The following is a 9,872-nucleotide window of genomic DNA, read 5'->3' on the forward strand; positions in this document are numbered from 1 at the left end:
CATATTGGGAACAGTATTTGTGGCAATAAAAATGTAGACAAATGCTTTCTGAATCTCAATTTATAATGGAGTATCTGTTTTGTCACCCAAGACACTGGGGGAATTTACTTTGCCTCTAGGATGCTGTTTGCTTATACCGAGCAAAGAAAGACTGGAAAATTGTAAGTGAGCCTGTTGTGATCTAAAAAAAGAAAATGAAAAAGTTGCCTTGCAATGAACTTACTCAACCTTACATGCTAATACTATAAAAGAAGAGGATCCCCTGTTTCTTGCCATTCTTTAGAAATAGCGTGAAAGCCTGTAGTTCCTCCCCATCTATTTCCAGAGATGCAACAGCATTAGGGGTCTGTCTGGGTAAACTCCATCTGCCTACCCACCCGAATTTTTCTCATAAACTTCTCAGCCTTTCATTTGCATCCAAAGAAGCATTTACATATGGCTTCCTAATGAACATTTTCATTGAAGTATACCATTAAAAAAAAGGTGCTGTGCTACAAATTTATTCTGTTATGTGGTGCTTGCTCTACATAGTATCCAGGAAGCAGTTCCACATGAATTGAAGTTTGGGAACCCTGGCTTTAAAAACTGGTCTGATTCCCATTGCTGTAACTTATGTTTGCTAGCAGCTTACATTCTGGAAGGCATCTGCCTGTAGCAAGGTCTTATTTTGAAGTCAGACCTTGGTAAGATGTGGGAAGAGAAGTGTATTCACTTTATTAATATTGCCAGAGACTGCTGACTCCAGAAAAGAAAGCACAAACAAACAGGTAAGAACAGTCTTCTCCTAAAAACTCAAATGGACTGAATAACTTTGCAACACCTCAGACATTCCAGCCTTTTCTCTGGAAGGCCAGAGAGCCAAAATTACAAACAGACAAACCTAGAACTCAGCCCAGCAAAAAAGTTGGTCTGTGCATTTATCAGGGGGAGGGGGAACACCAGAGGGGAGCTGCAACCTGCTCCCATCTCCCTGAGCCACAGGAAGGGCAGTGCAGAGACGTCTGAGTGGGCTGCCTACAAACCAGGCTGAACGCCTGGCTTCCCATGTGCCATGCTGGAGACACTGGCACTCAAGTCAGCTTTTGCAACGCGCTTCTCAAGCTTGTTAAAAGTACTCAGCTGGATGGATGTCCCTGCGTGGGTCTCTGGTAGCACAGGGAACCCTCACTGGGCTCTGTCCCCACTCACCCAGCTCATAAAGCAGGGGTTAAATTTTACATTGCTAATTAAACCCTGGTCTGTGTCTTTTTGTCCTGAAAGACTAGCTGAGGTCTGCTTGTGTTTTTTAATCCTGCCTTTCCTTTAGAGGCGGTTGTACGCTGGTGTGGGTTACTGCAAACTGCTGTAGAAACCATTTAGCTCTACTTGGTAAAGCACAGAAGATGCACACAAAACACTGACAGAAGGCGAACCACATTGTCAACCATCACGTGACACTTCTGAGGATGATGGTTCTTCTGCCCTAATGATATCAACACCAGCAGTAGGCCTTATGGAAATGTGTCATTTCACAAGATGGGAGACACAGAACAGAAATCAAGGTGGCAGAGGCTTCCGGCTGGCAGCATCCCAAGAGTTGTAGCAGTTCCCTGACCATCCTGACACAGCATGCCTGGAGGTGTGAAAGCCTTGAGAGCGCTTGCCATGAGAGTTGAGAAGAAACCATGGCAACAGTAACTATGGCTGTGCCTTATCACCATTTAACTTTGCATTCTGGCCCAGTTTTAACTTTTCCACTTTTAGAGTGACCACTTGGCTCAGGCACACGTTTGCCTGTCTCTTGGCTAAGTATTTTGGCCTGATTGCTTGAAAAAATTATTTATGGAGTTACAGGCTCTTGTATTTTACCTGGATGTTTCTGTGCAATATTCTACAAGAGGTTTTCTTCTCACATAATTGCAACCTCAAGCTACCACTCATGTTGTAATTCATTGTTTACTAGATAGATGCAAGGACTAAAGTGTTCAGTGGGTTATGGATTTCTCCCTTAAAGACCTACCAGTCTCATACTTCCCCCAGCATTTATTCATTGCTAAAAAATGCAGGCAAATGGAAACACCCAGCATTGTGCGTGCTTTGCCTTCAAGAGATATTATCACAAAACCTAAATTCTTTGTACACGTGAATACAAAAATGTTATCATGGGAGATCTGCTCTGGAAAAACCCTGCTGGACAGAAAGTAATTCAGAAGAGAAAGGTGATATAAGTGCAAGAAATGTCTGATGTTGCAGAGAGATGAAAGCCATACAAATAATTTGCTTTCATCAGAAGTGCTTCTGCTTTACGTGGTACAAATTGCTTTTTCTGCTGAACATGTAGCTTGAGTATGAAGTCATATCCAGGCAGATTAAAGGACACAGCTTTACTTTCTGCTTGTAATGTCAATGTTCTATTTTTGCATTTCCTAGACTACTTTTTCATAAAGTAGCTGTGATTTTACAGGGCTTCATGCTGCAGTGTTCATCATCTCTCCTCCTGATTTGGGTCACTGGCCACAAGAATGGGAGAAAGGTTAAAGAAAGCCTCATGGGAGCAAAATCCTTTCAAGGGCTACTTCCCTGTTGACAAGCAAGAGTTGTTGCTAAGCCATGTAGCTTGCACAGATACTTGTGGGGGGAAAAAAAAAAGCAAAAAAAAAAAAAGCAAACACTTTTGATCATCCCTAGCTACATACGCTGCATCTACCCAAACTAACGGTTTGGTCTCGGTCTCAGACCCCATACCCTTACCCAATTCCCCTGCCTTGCTCTCAAGGTGACTCAAATACCATTTTACTCTTTCTCCATTTCCTGTATTTCCCATTCCATATTCTCTACTCTGAAGGTGGACCCATCATACATACTGTCCTCATTTCCAGAACATTGCCTTTGTTGATTTACAAGGTTTCCTGTACCCCTCACAAATACCAGCCTATTTCTTGAAAGCTTCAGATAGACAAATATTTGCTGCCTTGGACAGGGTAATTCTGGTACTTGCAGGGTCCCATCCTCTTTCCTGTTCTGTGGATGGTGCCAAATGCAATAGACCATCAATAGGGCAGCCTAGCTACCCAAGGCAAGAGAGGACTGCACACACTCTGCCTTACAGCCATGCAAAGCCTACCAGGAGCTATGCTCATATGGGTCCCACTAGAAAGTTCTGGGCCAGGGCTGCTGTGTCACTCTTCCTCTCCAAGCACAAGGCATATCTCATGACAGAGGACCCAAATATCAGAAGAACTTAGGTTGAAAAAGAGAAAACTGGGGAGAAACTAGTAAATGAGCAATACTTCAAATATTCATGAGCTTGTGTTAGACCAGTCGTAGCAAAGAGGGAAAACAGATCAGCAACAGACCAAAATTAGGGAATGCCTTCTTTTAACTGCATGCATAGTTTCTTGGATCACTGATACAGGGTTGCCATTATCTTCTGTATCAACACTGAGCTTGATTTTGGGTTCTCTTTCTTAGGGTTTTACTGGGCCTATAATCTTTGCAAAGGGACTTGGAAGCAGACCCCAAAGGCATTGAAAAAAGTGCCTCAAACTGCTTTTCTGAAACAAATTTTCATCTGCTTATTTCATCATGGAGAATGATGGCTCTTTTAAATATAATGGAATATACCAGGTGCTATGGTATGCTATTAAAATTTATATTGCCAGAAGCTTCCAGTATGTTGGTCAGAGTGACATAACAAAGGCTGCTATTTATGTTTTTAAGCCCTTCTTTCATCATCAGCTTAATCATCTCCTACCTTCAATCACTGAATTTGTTTTGCAGATGAGGAGTACGTAGGAGAACAGGAATCTTATTCTGAAGGGAAAATATGAAAGAAACCTGCTGGTTTCTGACAGCTTGATCAGAAATGCAAGAGAAGAGTGGAGAACAGCGCTGATGAAGGAAGTCCATTTCTGATTCTGAAAATCCATTTCTTTTACATCATGGGTAAAGGCTTTTTTATTTCCTATAAAGATGCGTTCTGGACTCCTGTGTTTCAGCAGTTCTCACAGTGTCTTAGTGAATGCCTGAGATCAAATAAATTCCTGTCTGTTCTTGAATCATACAGCTATATCAATGTCAACACCAACAAAAAATCTTTCTGTCAGTGTTTAGATTGGCTGAGAGCATCTGTTTGGCCAGTAATACAGATAAAAAACAAGAAAGGACAGTCAGATATTAAATAGCTCCTTGATAAAAAAACAAATCAAAGCTAAGCACCTTAGGAAAAATGTTGCCAGACTCTCTTCACAGCACAATGCCAGAAAAAAACCTCACACAACATGATTGGTGATGAATTCATGAGGGTTTCTTTGTTTTTCTAATTCAGAAAAATGTGTTTGAAAAGTCAGTCCAGTGTAGTCACACATTCCTAACCCTCTAGATGGTTTGATTATAAGTGTTTGATTATAATTGATGGATGTAGTTTTTCTAGATTTTAGTAAAGCTTTTGATACTGTCCCCCACCTTCTGGACAAGTAGTCCATCTGTGGGATAATCGAGTTCATGGTGCGCTGGATGAAGAACTGGCTGAAGGGCAGAGCTCAAAGAGTTGTAGTGAATGGGGCTACACCTGGCTGGCAACTGGTCACCAGTGGTGTTCCTCAGGGTTCAATTCTAGGGCCAGTTCCGTTCAACTTGTTTATCAATGACCTGGATGCAGGACTTGAATGCACGGTTAGCAGGTTTGCTGATGATAACAAACTGGGAGGTGCTGCTGACTTTCTTGAGGGAAAAGAAACTTTGCAGAGGGATCTAGATAGATTGGAATATTGGGCAATGATTAATGGGGATGAAATGTAACAAATCCAAATGCTGGATTCTGCACTTGGTATGGAGTAACGCCAGACACAAGTACAAATTGAATCACAGAATCACAGAATCACAGAATACCAGGTTGGAAGGGACCTCAAGGATCATCTGGTCAAACCTTTCTTGGAAAAGCATGGCCCATCACCCTGTCCAGATGAATCTTCAAAGTGTCCAGAGACAGGGAATCCACCACTTCCCTGGGGAGATTCTTCCAGTGGCTGATTGTTCTCATTGTGAAAAATTTTCCTCTTGCATCCAATTGGAATCTTCCCAGGAGTAACTTGTATCCGTTACCCTTTGTCTTTTGCATGTGACTTCTTGTAAAAAGGGAGTCTCTATCTTCTTTGTAGCCACGCTTTAAATACTGGAACATCGTGATAAGGTCTCCCCTAAGCCTTCTTTTATCAAGGCTGAACAAACCCATTTCTCCCAGCCTTTCCTCATGTGGAAGGCTTCCCAGTACTTTGATTATCGTTGTGTCCCTTCTCCTGACCCTCTCCAACTTGTCCACATCTGTTTTGTATAGCGGGGACCAAAACTGGACACATTATTCCAGGTGTGGCCTGACAAGCACTGAGTAGAGTGGGATAATGACTTCTTTATCTCTGCTGGTGATGACCTTGTTGATACAAACCAGCATCCTGTTGGCTTTCTTTGCCACAGCAGCAGCACACTGTTCACTCATATTTAGCCGGATCACCAGGACCCCCATGTACCTTTCCACAAAGCTGCTCCCCAGCTGGGTGGATCCCAGCCTGTACTGCAGTCCTGGATTATGTTTTCCCAGGTGCAAAACCTTACACTTGTCCTTGTTGAACTTCATAAGGTTCTTGTTAGCCCACTCTTCCAGCCTACTCCAGCATTCCTGTAGGGTGGCTCTCTCTTCCAAAGTGTCCACTTCCCCACTCAGTTTGACATCATCAGCAAACTTCATCAGGGTACCCTTGATCCCATGATCCAGACCACTTATGAAGATATTAAACAGCATTGGGCCCAATATCGATTCAGTTTGAAAAGGAGCTACTTACCACCACCCTCTGGGTGCAGCCTGGCAGCCAGTTCCCCACTGACCACACAGACCACTTGTCTAGACCAAAGAGCATCAGTACAGTAACGCCAGACACAAGTACAAATTGAATCACAGAATCACAGAATCACAGAATACCAGGTTGGAAGGGACCTCAAGGATCATCTGGTCAAACCTTTCTTGGAAAAGCATGGCCCATCACCATCACTAGGAGGAGGCTGTGGGGAACCATGTTGAAAGCCTTGGAGAAATCCAGGCAGACAATGTCCACTGCTCACCCCACATAACCAAGCAGGTAATTTTGTTGTAGAAGGTGACCAGGTTTCTCAAGCATGATTGGCCCCTGGTGAATCTGTGCTGGCTTTAAGCCCTTCTTGTAAATGGGAGTGACATTAAACTACCTCCAGTTTAATAGGATATCCCCCAATCTCCATGACTTCTCAAAGATTACAGAGAGCAGCCTCACAACGACATCAGCCAGCTCTTATAACACCCTTGGGTGGATAGCGTCAGGGCCTATACAGTTGTAGGGGTCAAGCTCTGGTGTTAGCTCACATACCAGCTCTTCCTTCACTGATAGTGGGTCTGAGTGGCTGGAGAACAGCCCTGCAGAAAGGGATCTGGGGGTGCTGGTTGACAGCAGTCTCAATACGGGTCAGCAGTGTGCCCTAGCAGCCAAGAGGGCAAACCACATCCTGGGGTGTTTCAAACACAGCACAACCAGCCAGTCCAAAGAGGTGATTATCCCAGTATTTAGCCTTGGCGCAGCCTCACCTTGAGCGCTGTGTGCAGTTCTGGGCCCCACAGTTTAGGAAAGATGTGAAGGTACTTGTGAAGGTACTTGAGTGCATCCAGAGGAGGGCAACAAATCTGGTGAAAGGGCTGGAAGGAATGTTTTATGAAGAGCAGCTGAGGACTCTGGGTTTGTCTAGTCTGGAGAAAAGGAGGCTGAGGGGGGACCTCATTGCTGCCTATGGCTTCCTGAGGAGGGGAAGTGGAGAGGGAGGTGCTGAGCTCTTCTCCCTGGGATCCAGTGATAGGATGCATAGGAATGGTTCAAAGCTGCGTTATGGGAGGTTTAGACTGGACATGAGGAAGCATTTCTTTACCATAGGGTGGTCAAACACTGAAACAGGCTCCTTAGAGAGGTGGCTGATTCCCCAAGCCTGCCAGTGTTTAAGAGGCATTTGTGCAATGCCCTTAATAACATGCTTTAACTTTTGGTCAGCCCTGAAGTAGTCAGGCAGTTAGATTAGATGATTGTTGTAGGTCCCTTCCAACTGAACTATTATTCTATTCTATTCTATTCTATTCTATTCTATTCTATTCTATTCTATTCTATTCTATGTATAAGACTATTTTAACCTTGAAGATCTAGAAACTATTTCTAAGGATCTGTAAAACGTGAGGGAAACGTCCATTGTCAGAGGGCTGGAATTCATTATGTGGGAACCCATATCCCCATCTGAAAGCTTGTATAAGTCCACAAGATTCTAGTTTAATACATCAAATTGGGGCAAGATTGAGGTTTTTTAACAGGGAAAATTATCCACTTTTACTCTTTAAAGCCAAATAGCTCCTACCCTGGGGAAATATTTTGAAAAGCTCTTGTTGCCAGTTTCAGGACATTCAGTCTGACTATAAAGGTTACAAATGGAAAGATTAGTAGGTGTTGCTCCTTCTTGGCTTAGCTTTTTAGCTTACACTTTAAAAAGTTTCAAAAAACCATAAGGATAAAAAAAAGAGAACTATTTACTAGTTCACTATATATACTGCATCCAGTCTATATACTGTATTCACTTATACAGTGGGATCTGGCTCAGAAAGGTTACCCCAAAGTTAGTACACAGAACAAGGCTGTGTGTCTGGACATTGGCATGAGATCCAGAGCACGGTTCTGGCTGCTACCAGCTAGCCCTCTCCAAAGCAGTATCTTGGCATGCTTTAGCATAACCATAGGATGTTAACTGTTCTCAAGAGACTGTACAGATGAAGATACACTACGCTGGAGGATAAGAGGGCTTAGCTGTAAGGCTTTAAGCCAAGCCATGCCAGATAATGGTCCCTGGCCAATTTTATGTTGTATCATAGATGTAAAAAAGTCTTGGTTTGACAACGTAAAACCCATCTCCTAAAATGGTAAACTGCTCTCCCAGAGTTGTCCTTCTTTTCATCCTGCTGCTCAGCTCCAAGGAAAAAACTTTCTGCTAGTCTTTCAACAGGATCTCTGCAGCAGACTTTAGTCACAACCTGTTCCACAGCTGACAAAAACTATTGAATCAGTTCTATGTGTTGCACGGTGGCTTGTTTTTAATGCAGACTGGATAGCCAACAGCCTTGGGGAACCTTACTGCAAATTTCCTGAAACATAATATAAAGGCACTTTTGTTTATCCTATTCACTTCACATGACAGAGCACAGGGAAGGTTAAAAGAAGAGCTGTATGTGCTGATGTTAAGGGTTACAATTCAAGGTGAAGAGCGTATTTATAGCTGATATTTTTCCCCTTTTAGAAACACTGCTAATAATTGCCATTTATTGGAGAGACAGAGCTCTTTTTTCAGTTTTCAAAATACAGGTTAAAATGCTTGTCAGTTCAAAACATAACGAAATACACACAAGAATGCTACAGGAATGCTGGGGTTTGTATCTTGGCTTTCATTATCTAGACTAAAAGCAAGCCTTGCACACTCATTTGGTACTTTACATGCAAAATTTCTTAATTTTCTGATATTTAATGTGTAGAACTCTTGTATGAGCATCTCTAGCCTTGATAAATTGGATATACAACTCCAATTCTGCAAACTGAATACCAAAGTCCTCAGCTAGGAATGAAAATGTCCTGCTCAGATTCTACACATTCTCAAATAGCAAATGATACAAGTAATTACTGGCCTCTGGAGCCTCCTGTGTGGGTTAATCGAAGAATACTTATTTATGCAACATTTAGAAAGTGTAGTGTGCTATGATATGGGCCAAAGCTTGTCTTTATTTAATTTTATAGTGAAGGCTCCTTAAATGGCCAAAAGGCAGTAAGAGAATAGAAAAGGACAACTGAAATGCCATGGCAACATATCTTTGCCATTGGCAATGGTGGCTGATGATATGCAAATAATTTTTAAGCCACGAGATTACTGGAGAGGCACGTTTCTGTTATGTCAGTCTTTTCAAGGGACCTGCACTCCTCAGTAAATGCATATTTTAGATAGCATTGTTGTTTTCTCTGGCTAGACGTTATAGTCTTTCTTTATGTGCTTCATTGTAAGGTATGCTAATTGTGCTGTTACACTGTGAAAGTGGGTGGCGTAAAATTCTTTAGCTGAACTGAAAATCAGACCGTGTATGTTTTTAATCAATAAATTGTGCCTCGTTCCTCATAGGACTTGGAGGAATCTTTAATGTAAGAGGAACATCAAAAGTCAAAGTCTTGCTTCATTAACTGCAACTTCTTTAAAGTGAAAAGCATGGCAATTCTGGCAAGTAAGGTCCAGATTACTGTACTAGTTAGCTACTTTATGTGTAGGTACACAAGCTTGGGAATTCTTGGTTTCAGAATACAAACTTCGCTGCATATCTCTAAGACTGCATCCATCCTTCCCCTGGAAGTGAGTCAGACATGCCTTAGTGCATTTGATTTGTTAGTCAGAGTGACAATGAGACTTCTGCCCAGGCAAGAACATCAAAGTGTGTTTTCTAAACTGTCCCCTTTTTTGGTCATTAATATGTATTACTCTGTACAGGATCTCCCATAGCGATTCTGCCCTCAGAGCTATCACTGAGTCAAGTCATTGCATCTCTAACTGTAGGCAGCTGGCAAGGTCATATGGTCCAGAGTCCGCTTTCAGATAATTAATATAATGTGATAGCGTATGTGATGTGATATATACACATTTTTTCTTATTATCTCTAGGGTATTTATAATCTTCTTTCTTATTATTTTTCTGGTCCCTTTCTGATACATAATTTTTGTTTATATCAAATGAGGAAAATCTATTTCCAAATTTTATGATGATTCTTTATAAGAACTTCAGGGAAATTAGAAATTCCTATTACAGTT

Source organism: Rissa tridactyla, chromosome Z, assembly GCF_028500815.1.
Source record: "Rissa tridactyla isolate bRisTri1 chromosome Z, bRisTri1.patW.cur.20221130, whole genome shotgun sequence".
Lineage (NCBI taxonomy): Eukaryota > Metazoa > Chordata > Aves > Charadriiformes > Laridae > Rissa > Rissa tridactyla.